Source organism: Megalobrama amblycephala, linkage group LG13 (assembly GCF_018812025.1).
Source record: "Megalobrama amblycephala isolate DHTTF-2021 linkage group LG13, ASM1881202v1, whole genome shotgun sequence".
NCBI classification, from domain to species: domain Eukaryota; kingdom Metazoa; phylum Chordata; class Actinopteri; order Cypriniformes; family Xenocyprididae; genus Megalobrama; species Megalobrama amblycephala.
The window spans coordinates 6,760,037-6,779,078 of NC_063056.1; positions in this window are offsets into that span (position 1 = coordinate 6,760,037).

Here is a 19,042-nt window from a genome sequence, read left to right on the forward strand (position 1 = left end):
GAAAATTAAATTGTCTTTGGACAAATATAGATTTGGTCTAAGCCCCGAATGTTTACAATGTCTGGCTCCGCCCCTGGTAGTAACCATAGCAAAATTGTAGCGTTTTGTATGTTTGGTAGTATTCGCTATTTTTTGATGAAATTAATTATGAACAAAGCACGTTTAAAGCCCTCATTATCTGTTCCGGCCAGTAGGAGCAGTTTTTCAAAGCACTTCACTTTTTCCACATTTTGTTATGTTACACAGCCTTATTCCAAAATTGATTAAATTAATTATTTTCCTTAAAATTCTACAAACAATAATCCATAATGGCAACGGGAAATAAGTTTGTTTGAAATCTTTGCAAATGTATTTAAAAAAAAAAAAAAAAAAAAATCATGCACATAAGTATTCACAGCCTTTGCCAAAACACTCAATCCACAACACTCATCCTGTTTCCACTGATCATCCTTGAGATGTCTCTACAACTTGATTGGAGTCCACCTGTGGTAAATTCAGTTGCATGGACATGATTTGGGAAGGCACACCCGTCTATATAAGGTCCCGTGCACAAACCAAGCCATGAAGTCCAAGGAATTGTCTGTAGACCTCTGAGACAGGACTGTATTGAGGCACAGATCTGGGGAAGGGTACAGAAAATTTTCTGCAGCACTGAAGGTCCCAATGAGCACAGTGGAGGCCATCATCTGTAAATGGAAGAAATTTGGAACCACCAGGACTCTTCCTAGAGCGGGTCGCTTGGCCAAACTGAGCGATCGGGGGAGAAGGGCATTAGTCAGGGAGGTGACCAAGAACCCGATGGTCACTCTGACAGAGCTCCAGCTTTTCTCTGTGGAGAGAGGAGAACCTTCCAGAAGAAAAACCATCTCTGCAGCACTCCACCAATCAGGCCTGTATGGTAGAGTGGCCAGATGGAAGCCACTCCTCAGTAAAAGGCACATGACAGCCCACCTGGAGTTTGCCAAAAGGCACCTGAAGGACTCTCAGATCATAAGAAACAAAATTTTGGTCTTATGAAACAAAGATTGAACTCTTTGGCCTGAATAGCAAGGCGTCATGTCTGGAGGAAACCAGGCACTGCTCATCACCTGGCCCTATAGTGAAGCGTGGTGGTGGCAGCATCATGCTGTGGGGATGTTTTTTAGCGGCAGGAACTGGGATACTAGTCAGGATTGAGGTAAAGATGAACGCAGCAATGTACAGAGACATCCTTGATGAAAACCTGCTCCAGAGCGGCTACGGAACAACTCTTTGAATGTTCTTGAGTGGCCCAGCCAGAACCCAGACTTGAACCCGATTGAACATTTCTGGAGAGATCTGAAAATGGCTGTGCACCGACGCTCCCCATCCAACTTGATGGAGCTTGACAGGTCCTGCAAAGACGAAGAGAAACTGAGAGAAACTGCCCAAAAATAGGTGTGCTAAGCTTTTTTTTGCCAAGATTTCAAACAAACTTCTTTCTCGTTGTCATTATGAGGTATTGTTTGTACACTTGAGGAAAATAATTCATTTAATCCATTTTGGAATAAGGCTGTAACAACAAAATGTGAAAAAAAAGTGAAGCTCTGTGAATACTTTTTTCGGATGCACTGTATATGTCTATGGGACTCAGTCATTGCTCAATGACTCTGCCCATAAAATCAAAGGGAAATGATAGGTGAAAAAACACTGATGTAAAAGCATAACCCTGGTTGTAAGCCAAAACTTGACATAAATTGTAAACTTGTCCCTTTAAATGTGATTGGTTGATTGAAATTTTGTTCCAGGGTCAATGAAGATGTTGATCCAACAACCTCCTTGGTGAAATGTTCACCATGCTGAGGCCTATATCACCCGCACTCACCTATTAAATCTTGTCCTGCGCCATACCCTGTTGCGTGGAGTGTAGGTCTCTAAAGTGACATGACGTGTAGCCAAGTATGGTGTCCCATACTCGGAATTTGTGCTCAGCATTTTATCCATCCAAGTGCACAGACACAGCAGTGAGTATTGAACACACACACACCATGAACACCCACCCAGAACAGTGGGCAGCCATTTTTGCTGCTGTGCCCAGGGAGCAAGTGGGGGTTTGATGCCTTGCTCAAGGGCACCTCAGTTGTGGGTAATGAGAGTGGAAAAGAGCACTGCTCATTCACTCCCCAACCTACATTTCCTGCTGAGCTAACAAAATAAATAAGGTCAATTTTGATTTCATGTGTACTTTAAACTCTAGCTCAGACCCTGTGATTTTCTTGTACCCATTGATAAAAATCTATATAGATCAGTGTTTGTACTGCACATACGGAAGAGAGATGCGTCATTAACAACTAGACCAGGGGCGGTTTCTTCATTAGGGCAATAGGGTGACACACCATTTTTCAATCACATTGCAGGCACTGCAATGCAATCTCTATGGGTTCCGGGAGGGCTAGCACTAACGTGCTTTCGTCATCATACATAACCTTAACTTGTGCAGCGATTGGTGGAAACAAACATGCCTCTATTAATTTTTTTTTTTTTTTTAAGCTGAAGTGACATCCAATAATTTCCTCAAGGTATAATTTACATTTCACAGACATATTCTCCATCTGTAAATGTTAGAAAGTAGAAAAATATTTCCATTTTGCAGTCAGGCGTGGACGAGTCTTCAGCAAACACAAACTTCCGTGAACGAGCACAGCCGCACGCATGCGCGCCAAACAGACGGAGTTCAATCTGAGTAAAATAGAGTACCTCAGGGATGACGCATTTTTGTAGGCATAACCCGGAAGCGAGTTAGCATTTTAGGGCTTCCGGTTCCATCGCTCTGAAGTCAATGGGTTTTTGCTAAATCGTCTGAAATAAGGTCTGTGGTTAACAAAGCCTCTAAATATTTTCACGTTTTGATCTATGACATAAAACACACCAGTTATAACCTGCTTGTGATTTTTTTTTTTTTTTTTTTTTAAACCTTTACTGTGTCTTAAAAACGGTGGTTGCTAACAAAGTGCTAAAATGGACTACTTCCTTTGGCGGGGACTTTAGACGTCATCATGACAAACAGGACATTTGGACAGTATTGCTCATGAAAAAGTGGATAAGTATTCATACACAGTGCAGATCATAATCAGCAAGCATGTTTTTAAATAGAGTTGGTTTTTAAATGCAGTTTGAGGACGCTTGGTGGTGACGATGTTGATCCGCGACCATGGTGTGCTGTGGTCCGTTTATAGCCTTCTGTTAGCTTTTTATATCTGACAACTTTATTTAGGCTTCAAATGTATAAATGTTGTTTGAACTTGTAAAGATTATCTTGATAGACAACACGTGTAAGTGTCATAACCCTTTGTTAAACACAGAGCTTATTTTCTGCGAATTTCCAAAAGTCTAATGAATAGGCTTTCGACTCAGGGAACCCGTGCGCCGCTAACTTCCAGGTTGGCCTACAAAAACACGTCATCCCGGAAGTACTCTATATGTTTTGCTAAAAATATTTGTTGTTGAAAATTTGTTTTTGTTGGCGAACATAATTATGCCATATGTAGAATTTCGAACCTACAACTAAGTGTATTTGTACGATAGCAGTAAAGTGCTAAGTGTAACTGTGTAAAGTGACTGTAGGGTAATCAAAATAATAATAATTAGTCTGTTCTTTTGTTTTGATTTATTTTCATTTTAGTTTAGTGTATTTAACTTCTGCTTTAAAAAACATTTTGTTTTTAGATTGTAAAGTTACAATTTTAGAATATAGCCTAGGCCTAATGTGATTTGACCCCTTTTTTGCACATAATATAGCATATATTACACAGTTACATTCATGTTTGTTTTTATAGCCTTCAATATGAACATTGTTTCTAGGACAATATTGGGCAGGATGTGAAATAACATTTTTTTTAATTAAATACAGATTTTTTTTTTTTTTTAGATCCCAGCCCTATATGGCATGCTCTAAATACTGAATTTTCCATGTTTTAGATAAGCAGTAATGATACATTATATCACTTGTTATATCACACTGACGCATGCATAAATTCTCCTCCCCCTTCATATCTGTCACAATAATTTAAATGTATGCTTTAATGTATGCAGTTTAAATAAACTTTACATCTCATATTTCAACGGGGCATCTTGCTTTATTAATATTTATTATATATTTTTTAAATAACCAAACTTTAATAACATGTGGGTAGATCCCTCAAGTGCAACTGATGACGCTTTGAAGTGACGCTAAAGGGAGCGATTCAATAGGCTTGTTCGAGATGCATCGGCGCTGTGCAGACCGATCGGTGTATGACATCAAAGTACCGCGAGAGCGATTCAAAAGCATAAGGAGTCGTCTTGTCTCCAATCGCTCTTGCGGTACTTTGATGTCATTCGCCGATCGGTCTGCACAGCGCCGATGCATCTCGAACAAGCCTAATTCCTCTGTCCTCGCTTCTTTTCAATGGGTGCTTCTCAATATCCCTCCTCGTTTCCTCGCTCCTCCGTTCTCCATCCTATGACCCGGAAACCGATAGAGCTCAGCCATCTTGAACGACATCTCAATTCTCTAATTGCACCGCGAGGAGGTGAGGAACGAGGAGTGAGGAGGCTTCCTGAGGAGTCATGAAAGTTATCTTGACAGGACAGAGGACCCCAGAGTGAAGCCAACATCAAGGTTATAAAACCTGATAAATGTGTGCTGGCATGACCATCCAGCTGCATCACATATATCATTAATAGATACTCCCGACATCAAAGCTTTTGATGCCGCCATACCCCTAGTAGAATGGGCACGAACATTCAGTGGAGAAGGCTGTCCGGCCGCTTCATACGCAAGTGAGATGGCCTCGACCACCCACTTGCTCATCCTCACGCACTTCGTGAATGTGCGGGGTGATAATGATAGACCGAACGGAAGAACCCTGTATTGGTAAGCTTCGCCCCCGAAAGCAAACCTGAGGAACTTCCTGTGAGAAGGATGGATGGACACATGAAAGTACGCATCTTTCAGGTCTATTGCCACAAACCAGTCCTCGGACCTGATCTGTGGGATAATCTGTTTGAGTGTAAGCATTTTGAACTTGAGCTTTTGTATTGAGCGATTTAACACACGTAAATCTATGATAGGACGTAGTCCCCCATCCTTCTTTGGAACAATGAAGTAGCAGCTGTAAAACCCTGACAGCTTGCTGGGAGGAGGAACCCTTTCTATAGCTCCTTTTTGCAAGAGCATCAACCTCTTGTTCCATAACCAGAGACTGCTCGGGGGTCACCACTGTGGGAAGGACCTCATTGAATCTGGGCGGGCGAGACCCGAACTGAATTCTGTAACCCTTTTCTATGATGAGCAGCACCCATCTCGATATATTCGGTAGAAGTTTCTATAAAATCATGCCATAAAATCTACTAAGGGAACCAGTCTCTCAAGACTGGCCTCTGGTGTTTTTTGAGGGCGCCGAAGGGGAGCGGGTGTCAGATATATTTTTACCCGGCTTCCTTCGGAGGGGGCCGCCCTCATCGGTTCCTGACCCACAGATGTCAGGACCGCTTCGAAGCCTTCCTCGCGATAATGACGGCCCGCAGGTCCGTCTTTCCCTTGGAAGGCTTCTGCTGAGCGGACCGACCCGATCCCCAGGCTCTCTGCGGGGGAGCACGGGCGGCCACGCTCACTTTCTGTTGCGCTCTGTGGTGCGCCGAGGAGCTCGTAGACGGCCGAGGCTGCTCGCGCTCAGCAACCTTGGGGGGAATTTTAGATTGCCGGGGGAGGAACCTCTGGAACGCCGCAGATTGTTTTTTAGCCTCCTGGAACCTTTCGACGACTGATGTAACAGCGTCGCCGAAGAGGCCCGCAGGAGACAGCGGCGCGTCCATAAGGGCAGCTTTATTACGCTCCCTTATGTCTGAGAGGTTCAGCCACAAGTGCCTCTCCGTGGCCACCAAGGCCCGGCCTATTTCTTTGGCCTTCTCTTTGGTGGCACGGAGAGCCAGGTCAGCTCTGCTGGCCAGTCTATTTTTAACTTGGCCACAGCCCTGGTCACTACCTCCAGGAGCTCCTCGTATGCTGGGGAAGAGGATGGCGGGTCCTCCTCCCCAGTCTCGACGCTCACCACATCAACCTCCTCGGAGGAAGAGAGGTGAAGCGTCAGTGCCTCTCTCTGGGGGGGAAGAAACCGCTATGCGTGCTTCCACCGCCTGAGAAGAGACACTGGGGCTGGCAGGTGAAGGGTGAGATAAGGCTGGGCCCGTCTCAACTCCCTCTGCCAGCTCCATTTGCGAACCCCACGAATGAAGCCGCTGCTGTGCCTCAGCAACAGCGGGACCCGATCCGTGGGGAACACCAACCGGAGCACTCGTCAATTTACTGGTATTTACACCATTATTTAACACCCTAAAAAAGCATGTCTGAACCCATTTTGTGACATGGCTGCAATTGTTACTGTTAGGAGGAGACACCGCAGAGAACAGAGAGCACTTGGTAGAAGGATTATTACTTTCTTTGAAATGCCAGAGTAAGACCTTATCCGAACATATAATTTGCCTATATCTATATCTATAGGCCAACATAGCTTGGCAAACTATATTATACAGTATATGTATAATATTGCATGTTAAATTACACCTTTTTTTTGACCCGCATCTGATGAGAACATCAGCACCAGGATTAAGCTCTGTTTATTTGCGACCCAACTCTAATTTGCACTGCTCTTGGTATATTGTGTTAGTCATTATGTAAATGATCTGACCGTGTCTGTGTTCTTTAATTTGCATGTCAGCAGATCACATGCAAAACTTGCCACTTCCATCAACACATTTGTGGAATTGCGCTCTCACGCTAATTTGCCCCTTTAGTAAATCTGGCCCTTAGTGTTAAGCGATATAACATGATGAATTTTCTGTCGATGAATGTATCCAAACAGTTGATTCCCTGTCTAATAAAACTCATAATATACAGTACTAAAGTGTCTTTGATGTTTCCATGGTTTTTCAACAAAATAAAATTGGAAATTGAGGGTAGTGATGTCATTGATAGGCGACACACGGACACGGTGTGTGTCCTGGTTAAAATCGCTTATTTCTCTGGATTTAGAATTTCTTGGAAACATTTGGGATAATGTAAGTACACAAGTCAACAAAAAATATAACATTGTTTTAGTGGTTTTTGAATATTTTAATCTAAAAATTCTAAATATCTGTGCCTTTAACTGGTTGCATATGTCAGATTTATTGTATGACTCAGGCAAAGAAAAGCTGTTGCTATCAAACATTGTTTACTTAATGAAGTCAGTGTATTGGTGGAGTTATCGATCAACTGGACCAACTGATGGAAGGTTTGTGAAGAAATTTCAAGTACTTTGTAGTATTTTCAAAATACAAAAATACAGTATTTTATTTTGATACATGGTGTGACTGCTGTATTTTGTAGTTTATTTTGATACTTTTAAAATTAAGGTATTTGATATTTTATTTTAAAATACATTTTGATGCATTTTTGCCATCCCTGGCTTCCACTACCTGACTCTTCGGGAAATTCAGTTGTAAAATGCGGATGTTGTCATTACCTGTAATTTACTGAACTAGAGTATTACCCACTAAAAGGAGAATTGACAACCGAATTTAGCTGCAGTATGTACATGTGCAAATTTGAATACTTAATTATTATTTTTTAAGATTTTAATTAATAATAAAGCTCTTTCTCCTGTTACAACTTTCATATTAAATTATAACAGTGGAATAAAGATCTGATCTGATTGATATATTTCTCATTTCTGATATCCCTTGGACTTGTAACACAAGTTAGCTAGCAGTATAAATGTGCTTGTGCATTCATTTATTTCTATTGTGCATTTAGTTTTTTTTGTTTTGTTTTTTTCCTTTGTTTTTCTTTAGAAAATTTTAAAAAATTCTTACAAATTATTCCATCCAAAAGTTTGGGGTTGGGGATTTTTATTTTATTTATTTATTTATTTTTTTTATGAAGTCTCTTATGCTCGCTAAGGCTATGCTCATTTAGTCAATTGAAATGTGAAATAATATTACAGTTTCAAACAATAATTTTTCATTTTAATATAATTTAAAATGTAATTTATTCCTGTGATGGCAAAGCTGAATTTTCAGGTTTTCAGTGTCACATGATCCTTCAGAAATATTCTAATATGCTGATTTGGTGATCATGTTTGTGATACTTTATGATAGGCTACTTATTTCATGATTCTGATTAATAAATTTTAAAGAAACAGCATTTATTTGAAACATAATGAAATATTTTGTAAACATTATGCATCCTTGTTGATTATAATTATTATTTAAAAATAAAAAATACTGATGCCAAATTTTTCAACGGTAGTGTAGGCTATCCATGGGTTTCATGTGACGTCACTGTATGTTATCACCGCCATATTTGTGTCCGGTCACAGCTGCGCAGTGTTCCCAACTTAGCAATTTTGTTGTTAGATTTAGAAACTTTTCAGACTACACTAGCAACTTTTTTTCCAAAAAGCACCTAGCAACAAATTTAGCAATTTTTAACATTTATTTAGGAACTTTTAGCAACTTTTGGAAAGTGACTCTAATCAAAACAGCACACGTACAAGCTAGCTAAATAGACTGAGCGGTTGATTCATAATTCCTTAAGATCGCTGTGGAAATAGCTGTAAAAACCGGAAGACAAAAGACAACGAGTGGGGGCGGGGCTACACAAGGTCTATATATAACCAGGCACGAGGCTGCCGCTGCACTGCAGGCAGTAGTAGCAAAAATTATTTGTTGAGTGCACCAGCAGTAGCACGCACGCATTTCACATTTTTGGCAAAATAATTTAAACGCATTAAGTTCAGAGTACAATTGTTTGGTTAGCAAGTCACAATTTTTTTTTAAAAAAAAGGACAAATTTATAATTTCCTACACAAGTACCATTAGCACTTCAAAAAGGGCTAATGCATGCTAGTTCACTCACTGCTCACAAAACTTTAGTGAATTAAGTATTTTTTTGTTTTTTTAAACTTACTTAATACATTTAAATAGTTCAACAAACAGTTCAAATCCAGTGAATATAGCTGTTAATGAATGTTTGATTAGAAACTACATCTATCAACATGTCTCAATCAAAACTGTACAGCCAGAAGTACAGAAAAGAGTGGGAGTCTTTACCTGAATTTAAAGGTTGGCTGAAGCCAGTAGTTGGGGATGACTGTCGTGCATACTGTGCGTATTGCAAATCAGATATGCTTGCAAAAATGTATGACATCAAAAAACATTGTGCTACAGCAAAGCATATAAATAAATCAAAACCATATAACCCCGCAAAGCAGTCTACATTACCACAGCTAGTTAAGAAAGTGGATAACTGCAAAAGTGCAGAAGCTACTATGGCAATGTTCATTGCGGAACACTGTTCACTGCTAGCATGTGACCATTTAGGTATGGCTTGCAAAGCTGCCTTTTCAGATTCTGTGGCAGCAACAAACTTCCAAATGCACCGCACCAAGTGCACAGAAATGATTAAGGGAGTATTGGCTCCTTATTTTCTGGAAAGGATAACATCAGATGTGGGTGATGAGAGGTTCAGTCTCTTTTTGGAGTCCACTGATGTCAGTGTCTCATAATACCTGGGTGTGGTGATTCGGTATTTTAGTGCTAAAAAAAGAACACTTGTGTCCACATTTCTTGGGCTGGCTGAATTGGAGGCGGGCGATGCCAGATCGATAGCAAAGGCAATAGTTGAGTTTCTTGAAAAGTGTAACCTTAAAAAGGAGAATCTTCAGGGTATTGGCACTGATACTGCATCTGTGATGACTGGGGTGCACAATGGCGTACATAAGATTTTAAAGGAAGAATGTGCTTTGCCCAATGTGGTACTCATCCGCTGTGTGTGCCATTCTTTACAATTGGCTGTCAGTGTAGCATCCAAAGAAACCATCCCTAGATGTGTTGAATACTTAATACGGCATACGGCAAGAGGCATACAAAGCAGTGTATGCCACCATTAATTGCGGTCAGAAACCCCTGCAGATCACCAAAGTGTGTGCCACACGTTGGCTATCAATTGAGCCTGCGGTTACTCGCATATTGGACCAGTGGGAAGAACTGAAACTCCACTTTGAGTTGACCAAGACCAGTGAGCATTGCTACATGGCAGATGTGCTCCATGCCATGTACATGGACAAGACCAACTATGTCTACCTTACATTCTTAAAATCAATTCTGTCTGAAGTTCAAGTTGCAGTGAAGTCATTTGAGGGAGAACATACAGATCCTGTCAAGCTTTTGAACAATCTGGTACACCTCATATCATCAATTTGTAGCAGAGTAGTCAACCCTATGGCACAAATTAATGTCCTGAAGGATGCCATTGATGGTCATCTCAGTCCAGCACCATATCTTGGGTACCTTTTCGAAAGCACAATGTCCCAACTCAGCCTTGCGCCAGAGGACGAAAAAGTAATTCAGAGACGGTGCATCAACTATGTTGTTGCTCTAAGCAAGGAGCTGCAAGGAAGGCTCCCAGACAATCTCGAAACCTTATGAAACATGGCCCTGTTCAGTGTTAAGGAAACACTAAAACACAATAAAGGCACCAATGAAATTATTAAAGTAGCTGAGCTATTGGGGTACCAGCCCCAGACAATTGACAAAATTGTTTCCCAATGGAGAAATATCAATTTATTGAGGTGGGAATCAACTGAAAATACCACTGAGTTTTGGAGTGAAGTGTATAACTACACAGATGCTTCAGGGTTAAAACCATTTGAAGAACTGTGCAAAGGTGCTCTGGCTGCCCTCTCCTTGCCACACTCAAATGCAGAGGTTGAACGGCTGTTCAGCCAAATGAGTGTGGTCAAGTCAAAGCTAAGAAATAGACTATCACTGCACACTCTCAACTTCATACTCCTTGTGCGGTATGGACTGAAGCTGGCTGGTGATACTTGTTACCAGCATAAACTACCCAGTGAAGTTCTGCAACAGTTTGGCACCACAGCAGCATACAGCTTTAAAGCCATGCCATCCTTTTCTGCTGATACCAGCTCATTGGACAGTGAAGATGAAGATGATTTGCTTGTAAATCTATGATTCATCAAGGAATGGATTTTCCGGAACCGAGGGAATGCAGGCTGATGGTGGCAGTGTACACTGCACTGTGAATGAGTAAAGTAATCGAGGAAACCACTGAACAGCTAACCAACCCAGCAGCAACACCATTCTATGGAGAGAGTTGTAAAGAGGTGCCTAGCAATAGACAAACACATTTAAGTTAAGATGCTAGCTGCAATTGTTCAATTGTTCAATATAGCCTAATTGTTAATTTACTGATACACCTTGTTATTAGCTTGTTTAACTGTTGATCATTTAGGTAGCATATTAACTACCACAGGGCTTTAATTGTTCAGTTCATGTGTAGTTTCACTGGTTAAAAGGAAAATAGCCTACATAAAATGTAATTGTTCAAAAGTGTTTAACTGTTCAATATCAATGTTGTATTTAAAAATAAAAATAAATCTGGTCATGAAAAAGTGTTGTTTGTATTCATTTTAAAAATGCTGTGTGTGTGTGTGTGTGTGTGTGTGTGTGTGTGTGTGTGTGTATTTATTTTACAAACAAATCTAAATTAGCATTTCAAATAGTATCTATGTAGTTTTGCGTTGCGATTACGTAATGACGTCATGGCGCAATTACGTCACAATGTCATTTAGCAACTTTTAGCAACAAAACGATCAGCCTTTAGCAACTTCCCCTGAAAATTAGTTGGCAACACTGCAGCTGCGCGCCCTATGGTGGCGTCTATGGCGTCTATGGTGACAGCAGCTACAAGTACCAGAAGAAGGCCAACATAACGCTCTCAGAAGGTTCACAACAAGTTTACAATATATCTGGGATATGTTGTGTTATTAGCCATTTTAAAAGTCGTCAGAGAAACCCAGAACTACAATTTTATTAGATCCCAAAGGAGATCGGTGGAATTGTTGGCTTCAGTCAAAAGGGACCACACCACTGGCAGCCAAACAGCAATGCACAACATGAATAACTGCTGGGACTGTCATTTACATAACATTATAACGATAACACTATTGTAATAAAGCGTTGTGAATCCTCTATGTTGTTGTTTCAACGTGTTGTTGTGGGAAGAGTGCGTCTACTGGAGTTAAACATTTTACACAACTTGTTCAAACTTCACTTGTGCATTAGCGTCATTTTTAAATTTATTAAGTATAAATATCTGATTAATCTCATAAAGGATGCATTTCGTTGAGGTAAATAACCCGCAGAGCTGATGATCATCTATAGCTTCAGTGCGAGGGCTCAAAAAGTAAGGCAAAACATTAATATGATTGGGACTGTCTTCTTATACATGATTGTTTAATCGTATACACTTGTGTAACCCAGTTCAGGTTATTAAGCACATTAACTCTTTTTCTCATGTAATGTGGTATTTATAAGGTTTTATGATCCAGATATTATCATAACAGTCTCTGTGTGCTCAGTTGATACATTTATGAACTGCCCCTTTAAAAGTTACGGTGAGCTATAAAGTTTGTTTGTGATGCACTGGCTAAAAACGTGTTTTTTTTGTATTTTTTTACAGTCTATGGTTTTTGCCCAGCATGTCTGTTCCTCCTTTGGTGATTTGTTAATTTTTGACTTATTCCCGCCCTTATAAATATAGAAAAAAGTCTGATTGGACAGAGGGAGGAGAGCGAGAATTGCAGATCGGAGAAAGAGTGTTCTATGGGTTTTTAATGTTTTAATGTTTCTAATGAGTTTTTAAGCCTAAATATAGAGATATAACCGCTGAATAAGTGTGTTAACGAGATAGTTTAGGTTAATGAAGTGCTGGGGAAACCTGTCTTTATTTTTATTGTGATTTTACACTCAGTAGAAGAGTTAATCGTAAATCTATTTTCTTCGGACTTTTTTCTAAGAGCACCATAACACTTCATTCCTTATTGTGTGTGAAGGAGAGCGAGAAACCAGACAGCCGACTGGTTCCCTTTCGAGAACGGTCTCTCGACATGGCGTCAGAAGCTGACGCTTGGGGACTCCCTTTTCTCCTAATTCTCCTGAAATCCTATTGCACAACGCCAGTGAAGTTGCAACTCTCACTGGCCAATGCCAGCCAAGACGGCGAAAGGGGGGCGGTACCCGCCACTATATAATGCACCGTCCTGGCGGCATAAGCTCAGAATCTTCCTTTTCACTTCAACAATTAATAACTTCGACATTACTACGAGACAGCTGTGGAGAAGACGCGAAGTAGACGGATTACCCTCTCGGCGTTCCAGCATGTCTACCTTCTGCACGCTGTGTTCGGGGCCTATCGAGGCTCCGGATACCCACGAGTACTGCATTCTGTGCCTGGGACTCGCCCATGCAGAAGCAGCACTCGCCGGGTCGGGCTGCCCACACTGCGAGGATCTCCCAGTGCGGGTGCTGAGGGCTCGGAGGAGCATCGCCCTTGGTGAGTGTTCTAGGCAACGTCCCACTGCCGCTGACAAGCCGCTGGTGGGACAGCCGCATAGGGGCGATGACGCGGGAATGAGGTGTGACTCACCACCCTGCCCTCCTGTTTACTTCACCGAGGAGAGTCTTCGACCCGCCCCCGGCGCGTCGGAGATGGTTTCGTTCGGCGCGGCGAGGGATGAAGATCCCGACGAGGCCATGTCCCTAACGGCGTCCGAGAAGGACTGGGCAGACAGCATCCTGGAGGAGCGCTCTGAGCCGGAGGGGCAGGTGGCGTTTCAAGACAAGCTTGTTAGGGTTCTTACTAGGGCCGTGAATGATCTCGGTCTTGAATGGGATTCCCCCAACGAGCCAGCGAAGAGCAAACTGGATTCGTGGTTCCTTCACTTGGGCCGCCGAGCTGCCGCTCCAAGGAAGCGAGCCCCTTTCTTTCCAGACCTGCACGAGGAGGTCGCTAGCACCTGGGCCGCGCCCCACTCGGCTCGCGCCCACGCCAGCGGCTCGGAAATATTCACAAAAGTTGATGGCGCTGAAGCCCGTGGTTATACGCGCATTCCGCCAGTCGAGGAATCTATCGCGGCTCACCTCTGCCCCTCGTCAGCTTCCCTGAAGGCAGGCGCTATGTTGCCGTCAAGACCCTGCCGTGTGACCGCGCATATCGCTAATAAGGCGTACGCCGCCTCAGGTGAAGCAGTTTCAGCACTTCACACGATGGCGGTACTTCAGGTTTTCCAGGCTCAGCTCCTGAAATCCCTGGACGAGGGGGAGGCGGACCCCGAGGCGTTTAAAGATCTGCGCGCTGCGACTGATTTTGCCCTGAAGGCAACGAAGAAAACGGCCCAGGCGATCGGAAGAAGCATGGGCTTTATGGTTGTGCTCCACCGTCATTTGTGGCTGACTCTTACAGAGTTAAAAGATGCAGATAGGAAGGCGCTGCTCAACGCTCCTTTATCTCCCTCCGGCCTTTTTGGGGACGCCGTGGAAGCGATTGCAGAGCGCTTCTCTGAAGCACAGAAGCGTTCCAGGGCGATGAGTCATTTCCTTCCGCGCCGGGCGCCCGCGCCGCCTCCAGCGTGCAGTAGATCTTCTTCGGCTTCAAACAGGCCGCCGAAGCGAGCTCCCTCTGCTCCTGCCCCTCCGGCGCCAGACCCGGAGCCTTCTGCACATACCAGAACACCCTGGCAGAGACCGCCGAAGTCGCGTCACGGCTTTAAGAAAGGCGGCCGCCCTGGGACTGCTCCTAGTTCATCGGAACAGAAGCCTCGTTCCTGACGGGAGAGTGCAGAGGAGGAGGACGCTGAGCGAAGGACCCGCTGCGAAGCGTCCGAGGTGTTCTCGAGAAGTCCCCTTGGTGGTTGCAGGCGACTACGAGAATGTGTCTGTTGTGAATGTAATAAAGAATGTTACAACCTCACAAAAAGAGCTTTTTTCTCCTCCTCTAGCAGCGGCAGCTTCTCGCACTCTATGCTCAGGCGAATTGATACAATCGGGCTCGCAGCTCTCCCGTGTAATCGGCGACGCTCGCGCTCCGAATGTAGGTCCTCCGCCGCAGCGGAACACCCGTGTCAGTTCTCACATACACAACTCGCCGCCTCTCAACGCGCCCGTTCGTCAAGAGAGCTGTCAGCGTGCTACCCCAGTATACAGCGACGTTGTCCTGAATACAGAAGGCGGGGTGCCCCGTCCGCTGTGCCAATTTGCGAGCGCTTGGCGGGCTGTTCCGGGTATTTCAGATTGGGTGCGGAACGTAATAGAGAACAGCTACACTTTGCAGTTTCGGCGCAGACCGCCCCGTTTCAATGGCGTGGTTATGTCGACAGTGCCGGCTCAAAACGAGTCAGTGCTGAGGCAAGAAGTTCTCAATCTCCTCGCAAAGCGCGCGATAGAAGTGGTTCCGCCAAGCGAGAGGGAGAGCGGGTTCTACAGCCGCTATTTTGTCGTTCCAAAGAAAGGCGGTGGCCTCCGTCCGATATTGGACCTGAGACCCATCAACCGGGCTTTATTCAAGCGCCCTTTCAAAATGACGACTTTGAAACAGATCCTCGCGCAAATTCAGCCCGAAGATTGGTTTATTTCAGTAGACCTGAAAGACGCATATTTTCATATTCAGATCGCCCCTCGTCACAGGCGCTTTCTGAGATTTGCGTTCGACGGCACAGCATATCAGTTCACAGTTCTGCCGTTCGGATTGGCCCTGGCTCCTCGCACGTTTTCAAAATGTGTGGATGCAGCGCTTTCCCCCCTGAGAGCGAACAGAATACGCATACTCAATTATTTGGACGATTGGCTAGTTTTAGCCCATTCAAAGGATGTGCTCAACGGCCACAAACGCACTCTATTGCTTCATTTGGAGAACCTGGGTCTATGCGTAAATACACAAAAGAGTATGTTATGCCCCAGCCAGTCAATCTCGTATCTAGGGGTGGAGTTGGACTCGGTCACGATGAGAGCGCGTCTAGGTCAGGAGCGTGTTCGCGATTTGATGTCCGCCCTGAGTGCTTTCAGTCTGGGCCGTCCTGTAGCGCTGAAGGAATATCAGAGGCTCTTGGGACGAATGGCGGCGGCCGCGGTGGTATGCCACCACGGGTTGCTTTATATGCGCCCCCTCCAGTTATGGCTGAAAACTCAGGTACCAAGGAGAGCTTGGAGAATGGGCCATGCCCGCGTTGTGGTCACTCGCAGGTGCCTGAGCGCGCTCGCGCCGTGGCGGAATCCCGACCTGTACCAACGCGGCGCCCAGCTGGGCGTGGTTACGCGGCGGAAAGTGGTCACGACGGACGCGTCGACAACGGGCTGGGGAGCTCATTGCGATGCCGTTCCGGCGTCGGCTACTGGACGGAATCGGAGAAGACGTGGCATATAAATCGCCTCGAATTGAGGGCGGTCTTTCTGGCTCTTCGAAGCTTCCTCACACAAGTCCGGGGCCATCATGTATTGGTTCGTACGGACAATGTTTCGGTGGTATCGTACATAAATCGCCAGGGCGGAGTGCATTCGCGAGCCCTTTACGAGCAGGCTGCGCAGCTTCTACTGTGGGCCGACCACCATCTGCTCTCCATCCGAGCGGCGCATGTTCCGGGCCACCTGAACAGCGGCGCGGACATGCTGTCGAGGGACGGGATCCCTCAAGGAGAATGGAGATTGAACCCCGGGACAGTGAGACTGATCTGGGAACAATTCGGGAAGGCGGAAGTGGACTTATTCGCGACGGAGGAGAACACGCATTATCCTCTGTTCTTTTCTCTGTCGCGCTCTCCCCTGGGAGGGGACGCACTGACGATGTCATGGCCAAATGTTCGCCTTTATGCATTTCCCCCGCTGAAGATATTGTCACAAGTGCTGCACAAGATCAGGGAGGAGAGAGCGTCGGTGCTTCTAATCGCCCCGTACTGGCCGAACAGGCCGTGGTTTCCCGATCTGCTAGAACTGTTAACGGCTCCCCCGTGGATGATTCCACTGAGACGAGACCTTCTGTCGCAAGCGGGCGGGTCGATTTGGCACCCCAACCCCGAATGGTGGAAACTTCATGTGTGGGTAGTGCAAGGGAGCCAGTAGATCCGAGCGTTCTGTCTTGCCGTGTTATGGACACGATTACGGAGGCGCGAGCCCCTTCTACAAGGCGCCTGTACGCTTCTAAATGGGCAGTATTTAGGAAATGGTGCGAACTGAATGGTCTCGAACCGGGAAGCTGTCCCGTCTCAGGCATTCTAGATTTCTTGCAACAGCGATTGGATGGCGGCAGTATGCCTTCCACTCTTAAAGTCTATGTGGCAGCCATTTCAGTTTTTCATGTCCTTATCGATGGGCGCTCGGTGGGCAGACACGACCTAGTGGTAAAATTTTTGAGGGGTGCAAGGCGACTAAGACCCTCTCGCCCCCCCACGGTGCCGTCATGGGATTTAGCTCTTGTGCTCGAAGCGTTGACTCGGCCTCCTTTTGAGCCGCTCATGTCAGTCGGCTTAAAGGAGCTCTCACTTAAAACCGCGCTGCTACTCGCCCTCGCTTCAGTGAAACGCGTGGGGGATTTGCAAGCGCTTTCTATTAACGCTGATTGCTTGCGGTTTGGGCCAGATGATTGTAACGTCACACTCAGGCCGAGGTTGGGTTACGTGCCTAAATCACTGTCAACGCCGTTCAGAGCACAAGTGATAACTCTTTCGGCTTTCACCCAGGAGTCAGTGGATAACGCCCCTCATCAGGAGTTATGCCCAGTGCGAGCTTTGCGAATTTACATTGACCGCACGGCTCAGTTCAGGCTCTCTGAGCAGCTGTTTGTGTGTTTCGGCGGCAGTACCAAAGGACGTCCCGTCTCTAAGCAGCGGCTATCGCATTGGGTGGTTGATGCGATCACTTTGGCCTATTCTAGCCAAGGAATGGAATGCCCTATCGGCAATGAATCTGGGGGCGGAGCCAGCACCACACCCAGTCTGTGGCGCTCTCCCATTCATGTTGACAGAGCGAGCTGTATGAGGCGCCTTGTTGCCGCGTACGTTATGCCACCATAAGCGACCTGGAATATGGGACACAGTGCCAGCGGTTCGTCTATGTCCTCGCAATGAGCACGGGCTCACTATGAATTCTCTCATGTTACACCGACGCCAGCAACAGCTGCTCGTTAAGTGTATGTTCTTTTTGCTGTGCCCGGCCTGGCCGCCCACATGCTTCAATACCCCGTATGTAGCCTGCATATTATTCTTGAATGCATACAGTGTTAGATGAGTAACCACGTTATAAGCATTTCGTAGGTGTGTACTCGTTGGGGATTATGTTTTATTACTGTTCATAGTAGCTCCGCAGTGGCTGAGCTTCTCTTCTTCGCTGTTCCCACGGCGTTGTTCTATACAGTCCCCAAGCGTCAGCTTCTGACGCCATGTCGAGAGACCGTTCTCGAAAGGGAACGTCTCCGGTTACTATGGTAACCTCGGTTCCCTGAGAGACGGGAACGAGACATGGCGTAGACTGCTGTGTTCACCGCTCAGGTCTGCTGTACTCTCGTTCAGTCGGAAGATTCTGAGCTTATGCCGCCAGGACGGCGCATTATATAGTGGCGGGTACCGCCCCCCTTTCGCCGTCTTGGCTGGCATTGGCCAGTGAGAGTTGCAACTTCACTGGTGTTGTGCAATAGGATTTCAGGAGAATTAGGAGAAAAGGGAGTCCCCAAGCGTCAGCTTCTAACGCCATGTCTCGTTCCCGTCTCTCAGGGAACCGAGGTTACCATAGTAACCGGAGACGTTATTGACTGCAAGAGACATTAGAGTCTAGTTTATTCGTGGAGGAGACTGATTTCTGAGAACAGAAACTTCTGAGCGAGGCCGCACACTATATCCTCGCTGTTTACGTGAGAGACTCGCGGCGCCCTTCTGCCGACTGCCGGGGGGAGTTGAATCTCTGGGCGAGGCCGCACGCGAAAATCCATTCCTCGCGCTCATCCGGGAGAGATTCACGCCGCTCTTCTGACGACTGCCGGGGACACGACTGGATGATTGGCCGCTTCCAAGGAGGAAATTGCGGAGTTCAGCTGCCTAAAAAAGGCGTTCAGGTGATCTGTTGTTTTGTTTGGCTCATTGAGTGAAGAGGCCATTTGTTTCTTTCTAGGCCCCGACGCTCCCCAGCAACGTTACAGGCCTGCAACGGGTGGGTTGTGTGA